The sequence below is a fragment of the Macaca fascicularis genome, chromosome 4, assembly GCF_037993035.2.
Source record: "Macaca fascicularis isolate 582-1 chromosome 4, T2T-MFA8v1.1".
Taxonomy (NCBI): Eukaryota; Metazoa; Chordata; class Mammalia; order Primates; family Cercopithecidae; genus Macaca; species Macaca fascicularis.
In genome coordinates this window covers 131,979,632-131,993,622 of record NC_088378.1, presented here as the reverse complement: position 1 = coordinate 131,993,622, position 13,991 = coordinate 131,979,632, and the positions used below count along the sequence as shown (strand labels likewise).

At 37.8% G+C, this 13,991-nt stretch overlaps 1 protein-coding gene across 6 annotated transcripts in view; it reads right to left on the bottom strand.

Moving 5' to 3' along the window:
- The window catches only part of KIF6 (kinesin family member 6), a 388,695-nt gene that overhangs the window by 279,290 nt on the left and 95,414 nt on the right, over positions 1 to 13,991 (bottom strand). The window lies entirely within an intron of this gene.

The following is a 13,991-nucleotide window of genomic DNA, read 5'->3' as shown; positions in this document are numbered from 1 at the left end:
CAGACAGCACTGGATTAGAATCAAACACTGACATTCCCTTGACAGTACTATCAAATAGCTTTGAGACTGAAAAATATATTACAAGCTCCTGATTTAAAGCCACCTGTCATTGTAATAATCAGATCGCTAAATCATCTTAGAATGCATATTCTTATTGAATTAAAAATACAAACATATAATAATTTTCTACCTACGTATCAGGAAACTAGGCCATATTTTTTTCTGTATCATGATTCAGTTTCTTACATAGGCAATGAACTCATTCCTTTGTTCAATTTCATATCACTTTCAATTTACATGACATTTCAAACTGGTTCACTTACCAACTTAAACATGATGAAAATTGAGGCATCTGTCATCCTTCTAGGAGTTATTCCCTTATCAAGTTTTCTCATCAAGGTGAATAAAAAGTTTTCAAGAAGTCTTATAATAAATATTTAGCTTGCCATTATTATTTTAATGCCTGTCAAATCCGTTTCTTGATCCTTTTTCATTTACAACATACCTTTTCCTTCCATTACATCCTTTTAGTCGGAGCCTTAGATCTGGAATTACATTCATCTATTACAACTACCTTAATGGGCATCCTGATGCCAAGACCGTTTCCTCCCAGGTGAATCCTAACCCTGTTTCCAGAGTTGGCTTGTCAATACTCTCCCTAAAGTCCTTTCAGGACTTTCTGCAATGGAACAAAATTTGGCTCAACTCCTCATTCTCTGCTTTACAGGCCTACAGATTTGAGCCATAAAGTTACTAAAGAGAGTTCCTTTCTACCTCTTAAATTTTGCCATCTTGATTTTCTTAAGAATTGTTAAGGAAAGGAAATATTATTATTCACAAGTATTGCCAAAGAGTATCTCAGGTATCTTCACTTGTTGAAAACATTTGGAATTGATGACACGAGGTAAATGTTGGCACCATCCAGCACTACTTTTCCTTTAAAAGAAAAACTAGCAGATGGACATATGTAATTTTCTTTTTTATAAAAACTTATTTAGAATATCTTTAAAATCAAGATTTTGCAAGTATCATAATTTTTTTCATCTTTCCCTTTTGTAAGAAAGTTATCTGGACTTTCATATGTAATTTGTGGGCACTTAAAATCCTAATGGCAGGAAGAAAATGTAGCTCTACCAGCACATCTGTGACCAATATGTCACTAATAATGTCCTCCTTTGCCAAGTTTTAGACTCCTTTTTGTTTCCTTCAACAATACCAGCAAAAATGGAAAAAGATATTTTCTCTTAATGAAAACAAGTGTAATTTATTTATTTTTCAACAAGACTCTTAAGTGAGCTTATTAAAAATGCTTGGAAAAGAGAAAGGCATTTGAATTGAATTGAAATGGATGAGTTGTATTCTATTTTTAAAAACTCCCTTTATTCCTTAAACTTTATTTCCACCCTGATTTTTCTGAAGTGCTCAAGAAGATTTGGCTAAATTAAATCCCTAGAGACACAGAAGTAATGATTCTTCCTAAACCGACAGATTCTGGGACTTATATAGGTGAAAGAAGTTAAGGAATATTGGAAGATAAAGTAACAAAATAAATAATGAGATGGTATATTAAAAGTGAGAAAAGGGCTAGGTGCAGTGGCCCAAACTTGTAATCCCAGCACTTTGGACACTGAGGTGGGAGGATGGCTTGAGTCCAGGAATTCAAGGCTGCAGTGAACTATGATTGTACCACTGCCCTCCAGTCTGGGAGACAGAGCGAGGCCTTGCTTAAAAAAAAAAGAAAAAGAAAAAAAGAAAAGATGAGAGTTCTGCCTTTGTCATCATGAAGTCAAAAATGAATTCTCTAACTCTGAGGCAAAGTCACCTGTGATACACTTTGAAAGACCAAGACAGATACAATACTATTCTTGTGCAAGTTTGGAAAAGGGAGAGATGGGGTAGCAGGAAACAATTCAAAGGTGGTGTATACACTCGTTAGGCACTAAATGTATGTCAGGCACTTGCCTTATTTCATTTAATCCAGGTGTTCCCAAAAGGAACTATCTGTGGATACACATACCCACCCCCACCCCACCCCCACTCTCTCCAGACCCCCATACACAGCACTGCTGCTTAGATCCCATCCTAAGAGATTCTGATTGGATTGGTCCAGGGTATGGTCTGGGTATTAGAATTTGTAAAAGTCCCAAGTGATTCTCGTGTACAGCCAAGGGTGAGAGCCACTGACTTCATCTTTAATATCCCTTCTAGTAGACACATGGAGAGGAGGTTTCTGATTTTTTATCTTTACTTTTCATCTAGTTCCACTTCATACTCAAAGGGTAAAATTACTAATTTTCTTGGTTGTATAATAGCTGAAGAAGCTGATGAATCACATCTACTAATAGGTAAGGTCACTGAAAATTTTAAAAGGACTGTCTTTCCAGGGGAAGTTTCTTTTCTACTTCCCTGACCACACAGCTGGTGGGTATACTAAGCCACACAACATTAACCACACAGTAACTAACGCTCAACTGGGAATTACGGGTCTCCCTAAACATCCAAGGGGTTTATATCATTACCGAATCAAAAAGTGTAAGTAATAGTAAGGACACCTAATACCTATATATCTCACCATTACTTCACTGAAACAGCAAATGCAGAGAACAAGCAAGTATGGAATTCTAACCATGCACATTTATTAGACAACTTTATTTGGGTCACTGATTTAGGATTATATTTACATAGAATAATTACATGCATAAGGTAAAAAGGGTTAAACGTGATCAGTGATATTTGGCTAAGCTACTTTTTTCTTCTAAATCACTCAGAGCCTTTGATCTCCAATGTAGCTACTTCAGAACTATTACACTTCCACATTTACTTCCAGGTGCTGGTCCAGATTTGTCACAAAATACACTTTGTACATGCCCTTGGCGTTTCTTCGTAGAACTTTCGACTATCTTTTGTAACCCATCCCTATGCATTAATATAATGTGTTTCTCACTATTTTCTGATTTCTTGACCATGGAGGTTTTGAAAAGTAAATTAAAAGGCAGGTTAGAGTTTTCTTTCATGGGCTTCCCCCTGCTTAGGGCTCATTTGTGGGCACGCTATAAAAGAGTCCACTTCTGGCATCCTTCTGGAATCTTTGAAACACAACTTTCCCTCACCAATAAGGGTCTCTTCTTGCCAGTTTTCAGATTCTTTTCTGATTTCTGCCCAATCCCTTGGGCATGATGCTTTGGACTTTCCCATATTGCCCTGCCTGCCCCCATTGAAAATCCTTTTTGCACTAAGTCTTGCAGCCAGTGTGTCAGCCCCACCTACGTTCATGCCTTTGCTCACAGAAACCCAGCCTAAGCCATGCCCTGGGCACTACCTATTGCCTGGGAGAGGTAGTTGCAGAATGAGAGTGTTTTAAATTCTACTGCCAATGAAATGGTTTTTCAAAGTTGAAGGAAATAAGGACCATTACAAAAAGTTTCTCATCAAGTTCCTTCCTTTCCTGGCCCTTTCTTTCCCTCTGTCCCTCACAAATCAATAGCTATTTCCTGAATCCTTAGTCTACCACTTGGTTCTGACTATAATTTTCATGGGTTTGAAAGAGGGCTTTATTAGAGTTTCTTAAATAAACATTCTAATTCCAAGATGGAAACCCCCAAACTATTTATTTGATTTTTTTTTCAACAGGCCTGTGAACAGTTTTCCCTACAAAATGTTTCTATAATATTTAGATTTCAAGTGAAAAGTCACTGATAGCCTTAACTTGGATACCTAAGTGGAAAAGTTCTGCTAAGTGTACTCAGCCTGCTTAATGATGGGGAAGAAGAAAGCTTTGTTTTCTCTCTAAACAGAGAATCTTTTCCATTTGGCTAAGTAGTTGGAATTTGTAGGCACTTTTTAACTGACTGAAACACATATAAAGAGCAATGGGCAGGCTCTTGTTCTCAATAATGGAAGCTATCAGTGAAAGAATCCTCCCCACTCGACACCCTACCTCCACATTTCAGCACCACCAACTTGCTGAACAGGAACTTACTGGGCATTACTGCAATGAACATGGTTTCTAATGTTCATGTTATATATAAGTGTTGCCATGGTGATTTCTATTCTTTATCTACTTGCAAATGTCCCATATGATGGTATAGGTCATGTACTACACAATGGCGCCATGTCTGAGGGGGTGCTATTCACATCATGGGTTTGTATACTTATCATGATAAGTGTCTGTCATAAGGCAATGAAGAGCCTCCTAACAAAATCAGCATACTGCAACACTTTTCCAATAGATGGCAGGGGTGCCTTTTAATAAGTCACATAAAGGTGACTTGAGGTCATACAGACTAGAGGCCACTCTGTCTAGACACCGTGACCTCGAGCAATGTCAAGGGCAGGTGGGCCTCATGACAACGGGTGGGGGTGCACCAGGCTCTTCTAAATAACTAGATATGTTTCACATGTTGTAAACATAGTCCCAACACAAGTCACTTAAATAAAGAGAGCATTGTTTGTCAGTTCTCAATATCCTTTTTTTTTTTTCACCCCAACAGATTTTCTCAGAAGCTCTTTATGGTGAAAGTTTAGGGAAAAAGAGAGATGTAAAGTTTTAGGAAAACTATGTAAGGCGACCCCTCCTTTCTGCATTTAAACAATTTCAAAGGTAGATTTTGTTTCGACTGACTGCAACTTTCTAAAGAGTTTCCTCTTATAAAATGTAAATACTTGAAATATGTTTCTTGGGAAAGTTTCATGAACCTGCAACACATTTTTGTGTTGGTGTTGACCTAGACAAAATGGGCTACAAGCAATGGACGTTTTCTCTAACCATTAGTGAGATATTTCGAAAGCCCTTGCTAGTAGCTTGAAAACCGTATGTTTTCTTTGTAGTTTTATCTAACATCATGTCTTTTCAGTGACAATGAAGAATATAGCTGATCACATGACATTTGTAAACTAAAAATAAAATCCTAAGCCCCTCAACCAAGTGAATGGACCCCCTTTTGGCCAAGGGGACCCCAGAAAATCTGACAAACTGAATTCCCAGCCATGACAGGAAAGGCAGTTGGACACGCCTCATTATGCTCTCTGCCTTTTGAAGTTTCGGCACAACTTGCCAGCATTAATGTTAAAACAGAGATCACAAGACTCATAGAACAAACTTTTTGTGACAATAAGACACCAAATTATAAACAAGGCCCAAGGCCATGCCAGACTAGTGTTAAGTCACACTCTACAAACCATAAAATCTAATTAAAAGGTTTTTAAAAATTAACCCAATATAATGTGGCTTGTTTTCCAACCTGACTCTGATGTAGCATCATAGCACAGATAACAGACGCCCCCAGTCTCAACTTCAGCATTCCTTTGTATACTGACTTCAAGTCTTTAGACAAAGCTTAACTCTTTCAACCAATTGCCAACCAAAGAATCCCTAAAACCCAACTCTGACTTTTAAGTCCCTCCTTTGAGACATTCTACCTTTTCATACTGAACCAATGTATGCTTTTTATACGTTGATTTATGATTTTATAATTCCTGTCTTTCCAAAATGCACAAAACCAATCTGTAACCAGATCGCTCAAAATAAACCTCTTTTTATTTTATTTTTATTGGCTCAAAATAAACTTCTTTAAAATGTTTTACAGAGTTTCCTTTTTCTGTTAACACGTTTTAGAAACTAAGTTAGTTAATATAATCTGCAACCTACAACACCAAGTTCTAACTTCTTAAAAAGAGGAATATAGTACACTAACAAATAAAACACTTTATCAGAAGAAGTCCAAACTAGGCACTGCCAAATATTCTGAGTAATTCTTGTGATAATTTTTTCTCTTGCTATCCATATTAATTTCTTTTATTTCAAACTGGCAAATATCTCCTCTAAATGTTATCATTTTTACTTCTAATTGACCTTTATTGCTAAATAATAATGTTATTAGACTTGGACTTTTATAAGTCTGAATTCCCAAAGATCTTAACCAACCTCCTAAGGTTATCCTGCTACCACAAGTCTGCCATTTCAGAAGTGCAGGTAATCTGTATATGATTTCTTCCCTGTGTGAAGAGGGACAGAATTGAAATGACCAATGGATAAAGTCATTTAATGTAATGTATCCAACAAGGCTCAAGGGTGCATAGCAACAATGAGGAACTATCTGCATACTTTCCAGAAGCGTCTGCTGCTTACTGTGCTCGTATGCTTCAATATGCCATGAAAATGAACATCACCAAAGGGACTCAGGACATAACTGGAAGCTGTTGGCCACTGCTATGGACACGTGAAGCCCGAACAAGAATGATCTATGATCAGCAAAGATAGGACCATACTAGGTGCAATTAATGTATAGGAGAACCAGGAGAACCAACACTTTCTCAGGGGCGATTGCACTCATTTACTTATTAGTCACTATAATTTAATCATTTCTCTAAGATTTAGCACAAATATGAAACATTATGTTATTTCCATTTTCTTTTTTCAAAATAATCCCCAAATATGATAAAGTTTTAGATGGCTAATAACTTGATAAGAATATCTTTCTGTATTATGTTAATCTAACCAAACTATTCCATGCCCTAACAATATCACTTCACAACCATCAATGGCGCCCAAATCTAATTTATTGAAACATGGTTTATCATACACTTAGCTATGACCTGCCAGACATCAGTATTTGCATGCTCTTCCAAAAGTGAATATTTTAGATAATCAAAAAACTGTGCTTGTTACACTAGTATTCCTTGCTAATTTCTAACAACATTCAGCTGTATCACATTCCTTCTGATGCTCCAGGCTTACAAATAACCCATCATTTAATGAAATGCCTTGTTTGGCCTAATTCCATATAGTAATTATAGAGCAGTGCACTAAAATTTATTTTCTTTAGAGCTACCAACTTTTTTTCAAAGAAAATTTTCTCCTGTTTTTACTAATACTTAAGGCTTTCTTATTCAGATTTTATAGTGGTAGTAACACAAATTATGTGCTCAAGTTTTCCACATTTGGGAAACCTATAAAAATAGATACATCTAGAAGCAATGGATTTGTAATTCTGGAAAATTATAGCATTTCCTCTGCCAGGTAAATAGCTTTATACACCTCGTAGTTTATGATATTACATTTTACAAATTCTGAATTTATTTACTTTTATTTTCATATTAACATAGTCTGTTATTTTTCCAACTATAAGCATAATACATGCTTCTTGTGAAAAAGTATGAAAGTAGAAAGAACCAAGAAAGCAGAGCCTCATCACAAGGACAATGTGGTATGTTAATATATTGCCTTAATTTTCTTACACACATTTTGCAGATCACCATAAAATTATAAATGTATGCATGTTACTCTCTTTTGATCACCCCTCAACATTTTATTTATTTATTTATTTAATTTATTTTTTATTTTGAGGCAGAGTCTTGCACTGTTGCCCAGGCTGAAGTACAGTGGCACGATCTTGGCTCATTGCAACAGCCACCTCCCGGGTTCAAGCCATTTTCCTGCCTCAGCCTCCCGAGTAGCTGAGATTACAGGTGCCCACCATTGCGCCCAGCTAATTTTTATATTTTTAGTAGAGACAGGGTTTTGCCATGTTAGCCATGCTGGTCTCAAACTCCCGACCTCAGGTGATTTGCCCACCTTGGCCACCCACAGTGCTGGGATTATAAGTGTGAGCCACCACACCCAGCCTACAACATTTTTTAAATAGTTACACAATATTTTAGGGTTAGGATACATTAATGAAATTTTTTAACCATTCTTTTATGAGAATTTGTTGTTTCCAATTTAAGGCTGTTTTAAATAACATGGTAAGATATAGATAGATAGATATAGATATATAGATATAGATATAGATATAGATACACACACACACACATCTTTACTGTATCAATATATATCTGATCCTGAAGCTTTTGAAATAATTCATATTTTCTCCTTAGGGAAGATTTCTGGGGGTGACATTACAAGATCAAAAGTTATGAACAGCTTTAAGGCTCTCATCATGCCTGGGAGGCCTATAGCACCCTGTGTGGAATGGACAAACCTGGGCTGAGATTCTGGCCCCACCCCATGTGCTAATGGTAAGTCTTTGGCATCTTAGGAACTCTCGTTGCATCTCTGTCTCCTCTATAAACTGAGGACAACATCACCTCTACAGTGGACTGTTGAGAAAAGAATCATGTATTTAAGTTCCTTGTTCATCGCTGTGCCCCAGGCCTAAAAGGACAACTGGTATATGTTTGATGCACAATAACATATTGGATGAATGAATGAATGTGCTTAGTAGTGTATGTTGCACATTAAAATCCAATAACTAGTAACTTCCTTGAAGGTAGGCAGTAAAATGGTTTCCAAAAATGTTATACTGATTTACATTCCTACTGCATGAGAGTGCCTGTTTCACTATTATTTTAATAACACTGAACATTAGTTTTTAAATTTTTGCTAATATTTTAGGTTAAAATGTTCTGTTTAATTTACATTCTTTTAATGGTTAATGAAATTGAACCTATTTTCACCAGGCATGGTGGCTCATGCCTGTAATCCCAGCACTTTGGGAGGCCGAGGCAGGTGGATCACCTGAGGTCAGGAGGTCGAGATCAGCCTGGCCAACATGGTGAAACCCCATCTCTATTAAAAATTCCAAAAATTAGCCAGGTGTGGTGGTGGGCGCCTGTAATCCCAGCTACTTGGGAGGCTGAGGCAGGAGATTTGCTTGAACCCAGAGGTGGAGGTTGCAGAGAGCCAAGATCACACCACTGCACTCCAGCCTGAGCAACAAAAGTGAAAATCCAGCTCAAAAAAAAAAGAAAGAAATTGAACCTATTTCCATCTGTCTGTTTTGTCTTTTGTCTACTTATTTGGGGTACTTAAATGCATGAGCTCTTTATATATAAAACCTTTTGTTTCTTATATTTATTATGCAAATTTTATATGTGCTTGCTTTTTAACTTTGACGTATTAGAAATTTTGTTTTAACATATAAAAGTTTAAACTGTTATAATGTATGAATCTTTTATTTCTGTCATTTTTAAGCTTAAAGTCCTTCCAAATTAACAGAGTATATAAAAATTCACTTTTCTTCAACTCTTTTGGGATATGAGTTGATGGAATGAAATGAGGGCTCTAAATGGATTTTTTCCTCTTCATCAATGATTGTGTGGGTCATGATGCAGGCTGCCTGTATGGGATCTGTCCTCCTCTTCTCCCTAACTATTAGGCTTTGATTTTGTTCAGGGAATTATTTAAAAACACTAGACTTTCCCAGACTCTCTTGCAACTAGGGCTGCCCATATTACAAAATTCTGGTCAGTGACAAAGAAGTGAAAGTCACTGGATGGAGCTTCCTGAACATGAGCAGCCTCAGGCAGCAGGTGCCTGTTTCCTTCCAGAAATGTGCACGAGATGCTGGAGGTAAGGCAGCCATTTTGCATGATGACTAAAGCTGCCCACTAAGAATGGCTGTGCAGACTGATGGAAGGAAGCCCTGAAGGCATCCTGGAGCTTCCACAGCAACCCTCCCTGCCTATTTTTAGAATCTTTAAGGTGCGGTGGTGTGGGAGAGATGAGGCTTGGGGTGTGGCAAGGAACAGACTATTTGGTTAAGCCATTGTAAGTTAGGCTGCTATTACCTGCAGTTGTTAATTTACTAACACAAATGTCCAATACTGTTGACTGAAGAATTCTTCCCCACATGGTATAGAATATGATTCTGGGTTAATCTGTTTGCTTTTCTTCGTCTATTTAATTTAGAAGTAGTATACCATGATTTCATTATTAGAATTTTTACTTAATTTGAACAGATAATGTCATTAATTTTATCTCACTTTTCCACTTTTTGAAAATTTCTTTGTTCTTCTTGGTTGTCTACCCTTTCAGATAAACTCTGGAATCATATACATGTTCTTTAAAGCCTCTGTGATTTTGTTTGGAATTTCATTGAACCTATGCATTAATATGAGGATACCCCTTTAAGATATTCACACTGCACACTCAGAAACAGATTAATAACTATCTATTTTCAAGTCTTCTTTTACTTTCACAGAAAAATGTACTATCTTGTTCACAAAGTTCTTGAACATTTCCTGAGCATTTTACCTTCTTTTTCTATTGTAAAAGAGATCTATTTAGCCATTATTTTTCTAAATGGATTATTCCTAGAGCTTGCTTCTTAGATTGAGTTAGATAAATACTAATAGATAATAGCTGGCCAGTTGGCCTGAATACCATCAGTCTTATCTGTTTCACAGTAACTAACTTTCATTTTGTAGAACATCTTCAACTACCTTAGAATTCAATATAAAAACACAAAGCCAATTACAATTAACTGCAGAATCACACATAGGCTAACTGCTATGGAAGTTCCAGAGCAGGGAGATTAATATACTGCCTGTGACCTTCATCACCTGACCCAGACAACTCCTCCAGCCAACTGATGTAATCTCTTCACTTTCCTCACCTAGACTTCATTCCAAAGGCTCTTCCCATGTGTCCCCTCTCTCAGACCAGCTCAGCTCTGCTCCCACCTCCGCAGCACTGTCAGCTCTTGGCTCAGTCAGAACTTGCCATATGTCAGAAAAATAAGAAACCATTGAGGGTTGTGGGAGCAGAGATGGGAGTGTTAAAAGTGGCCTGAGTAGGTAGTGACAGGAAACAACTGGCTGAAGTGAGCTCCTTTTAGGAGACGACTGCAGCTCTAAATCTTGTGTATGCTCTTTTCGCATGTACATACATTATTAGTGGGAAAGTCGAGTGTGGTGCAGAAGCCTCTTCAGGTGTTTCATGTGTATATTCCATTTTCCAACTAAATGGTAAGTTAACTGAAGAGACGAATACAGCTTAAATTCTTTATAATATAAATTAAACTCAAAAGAGCTAATTGAGATTCTTGCAATATGGTAAATTGTTGGTATACATGGTATTAACACTCTCAAAAGGTTGTAATAATTTTTTTCTCTATTAGTTGAGCTATAATAGATGTGTTTCTAAATCCTGTACATTTTTCTAAAGAACACAATAAAGTGATTAAGCAAGCTTAGAATCATTCAGAACTGTTCAAATAATCCCAAGGTTTTACTTTATATCCTGAAAATTGAGAATAGACTCTGAAAATGATGTCCTATCAGAATAAATCAATTCATAAAGCAATTGTGGAGACTAACAGGAAAATATGTCAAAGCAAAACAAATCCATACTAATATACAGTTTAGAATGTGTATTTCACCTCTTAATGGCTGAAGAAAGTGTATGCATTTGTTTATACACAAAGTACAAGGAAAATGGAATAGACTGAGGTGACAGTGTTTTTCCTGTCATTAATTAATCTCATGTCACTAAAATCTCTAAATATCACAGATATATTTCTACATTCCAGATATATGAGTGAAAACACTGAAGCTGTTTCTTCCCATCCATCTATGCGTCACTTATCAGGCAATGGTTGGTGAAAGCCAACATTCCTATTATATGGACTAAATGTTTGTGTCCCCTTCAAATTCTTATGTTGAAGTCCTAACTCCCAATGTGATGATATTTAGAGGTGGGGCTTTTGAGAGGATATTTGGTTTAAATGAGTCAGGAGGGTGGGGTCCCAATCACATGATGGTATTAGTATCCTTATAACAAGAGCTCTCTCTCTCTCTTCCCACCAGGTGAGAAGGCAACAGTCTGCCAGCTAGGAAGATAGCCCTCACCAGACACCAAATCTGCCAGCACCTTGCTCTTGGACTTCCCAGCCTCCAGAACTGTGAGAAGTAAGTGTCTGTTGTTTAAGTTACCCAGTCCATGGTATTTTGTTATGGCAACCCAAGCTGACTAAGAAAACCTTCTAATTGTCTAAGACATTTCTGATATTGAGAACAATCTCCTTCAACTGGCTATTGAGAGTAGAGAAAGAAAGCTTTCCCCCTTGTTATTACTCTAGTAGGTTGGGCTAGACTTTGTGTGGAATTATGTCATTTTCAGGCTAGAAGGGCTTTCTATTCCCTTCATCATGATCACTGGCAGTGTTTCAGTTCTCAAAGTACACAGTCCCTGGCCAAGACATAGAGTAGGAGTTAACATCACTGGTCACTAGTTACTCATATCATCCTACAGGAAAGCACCTCCAACTCCTCAAGAGGCTGCCATTCCAGCTGTGTCAGTAATTAACTCAATTTAAGAAAAGACTGGAGTTAGCTTTAACTTTGAGATCTATGCTTATAGGCCTAGGAGTCGCCTAAAATCCCCATAGAAGCCAGAAAAAAATAACACAAATGAAACATGTAATGCAAAAGGTAGTAGTAGGAACCGAAAGATGCATGCCTCATCTAAAAGCACTAAGTAAAAACATTTTAAACACAAAATGTGTAGGCCAAACAAAACAGGTTTAGGCCTGATGCAAGGACGGTCCAAAGTGTACGGGGGACGACTGGCTTCCAAAAGGACAGAGCTCCTGAGACTAGAGGAAAGTAGGTAAGTGAGAAAAAGGGTGACAGGCAGGAAGTTGGGGAAATTAATGTTTGACAGTTTCCATATTCTTTCTGAGATAGGGATACAATGGGTTTCAAAGAGATTTGGGGCAGGGAGTAGTTGACCAAAGAGATGAACATGTGATACAATCACTGTGAGGATGGGAACAAAAAGCACCAGGCACCTCAATGTGTTGCTCAACAGGCTGAGGGCCCAGCTGAGGTCAGAGACCATAATGTGGTGGAGTCTACTCCAGTCTTCTGTGAACCCCCAGGTTGAAATCAGTTTCCTCTCTTCTGCCCCCACAGAATCTAGGGCATCTTGTCACTTACTATGCACAACTGAAATGATCAGTTTATGAGTCTGTTCTATTAGAACCAGAGCCCTTTGAGGCCAAGAACATTTACTTTCAGACTTTTGCAGAGAGTCTGACATGCACCAGATGGGGCTGAAATGGACAAGCTTTGGCTCACTCAGACCGACACAAGTGGCTCCAGAGGCCTAAAGAAACCTAGAAACCGCAGTCTGCTCAGAGTTCAGGTGGAATACTGGGATATGACACGGATCTCTTAGGAAAGAACATCAGCACCCCCAGCTCTGATGTTTAATGGAACAGGGTTAATATCCTGGTTCTAGCTCTTAGCAGACATGAAATCTTGGGGAAACATCACACAATCTCTGTGAACCTTAGTTGTGTCAATCATAAAACATGGATTATAATACCTACTTCCTTAAATGAGATAATGTATGTACAGTCTTTAGCATAAAAACTGTCATAAAATAAGTGCTCAATAAATATTGATTCGCTATCCTCTTTGGAGAGATTTTCCTGGTATTTCAGAAAACAACTTCCCCTAGGTGGATGAGGGAAGGGATTAAGGCAAACCTCCTGCATTAGAATCACCTGGGATGTTTATTCAACCATATGTGAATTTTCTGGGGATGGAAGCCAGGAATTAGCATTTTTAACAATCATCCCAGGTGATTCTTACACTTAGTTAAATTTCAAGCCACTGGATTATGATGCCTTCCAATTTTGTTCCTTTGTTTTTTACTCCCGCTGTCACCTAAGTAGTCCTAGTAACTTCCCACAATGCTCTGACTCTTGTCCACCTCATTCCAGTCCTACACATTACTAACTGATTTTTCTTCCTAAAAGGCAGTTCCAATTATGCTATGTCCTGGAATCAAAATCTCCAAGGGCTACACCTTGCCTGCCAAATCCTTGCATTTATACCTTGCCAGTCTTAATGCTCCTGCCTACTCCCTTACTGGGTTCCAGTCAAACAGGTCTACTGTCACAGAACAAGCCCTATGCTTCAACTTCTCTATCTTTGTTTCCACACAAAAGCGACACTGCACTGCCCCAAGTCCTACCCCTTCCCTGAAGGATGATTTCATCTGCCATCTTCCCTATGAATCTTTGCCTGATCTCTTGCATTGATGTGATTTCTTTCTCCTGTGAGCTCGTGTCATTTTTTTTTTTTTGGCTCTCTTACAATGATTTTCATATTCCACCTTATGCTATTTTATACTAGCTTTATCCTCTCTGCTATGAGTTCCAGGGAAACAGGGACTACGTTAGCAAACATGGTGCCTACCACAA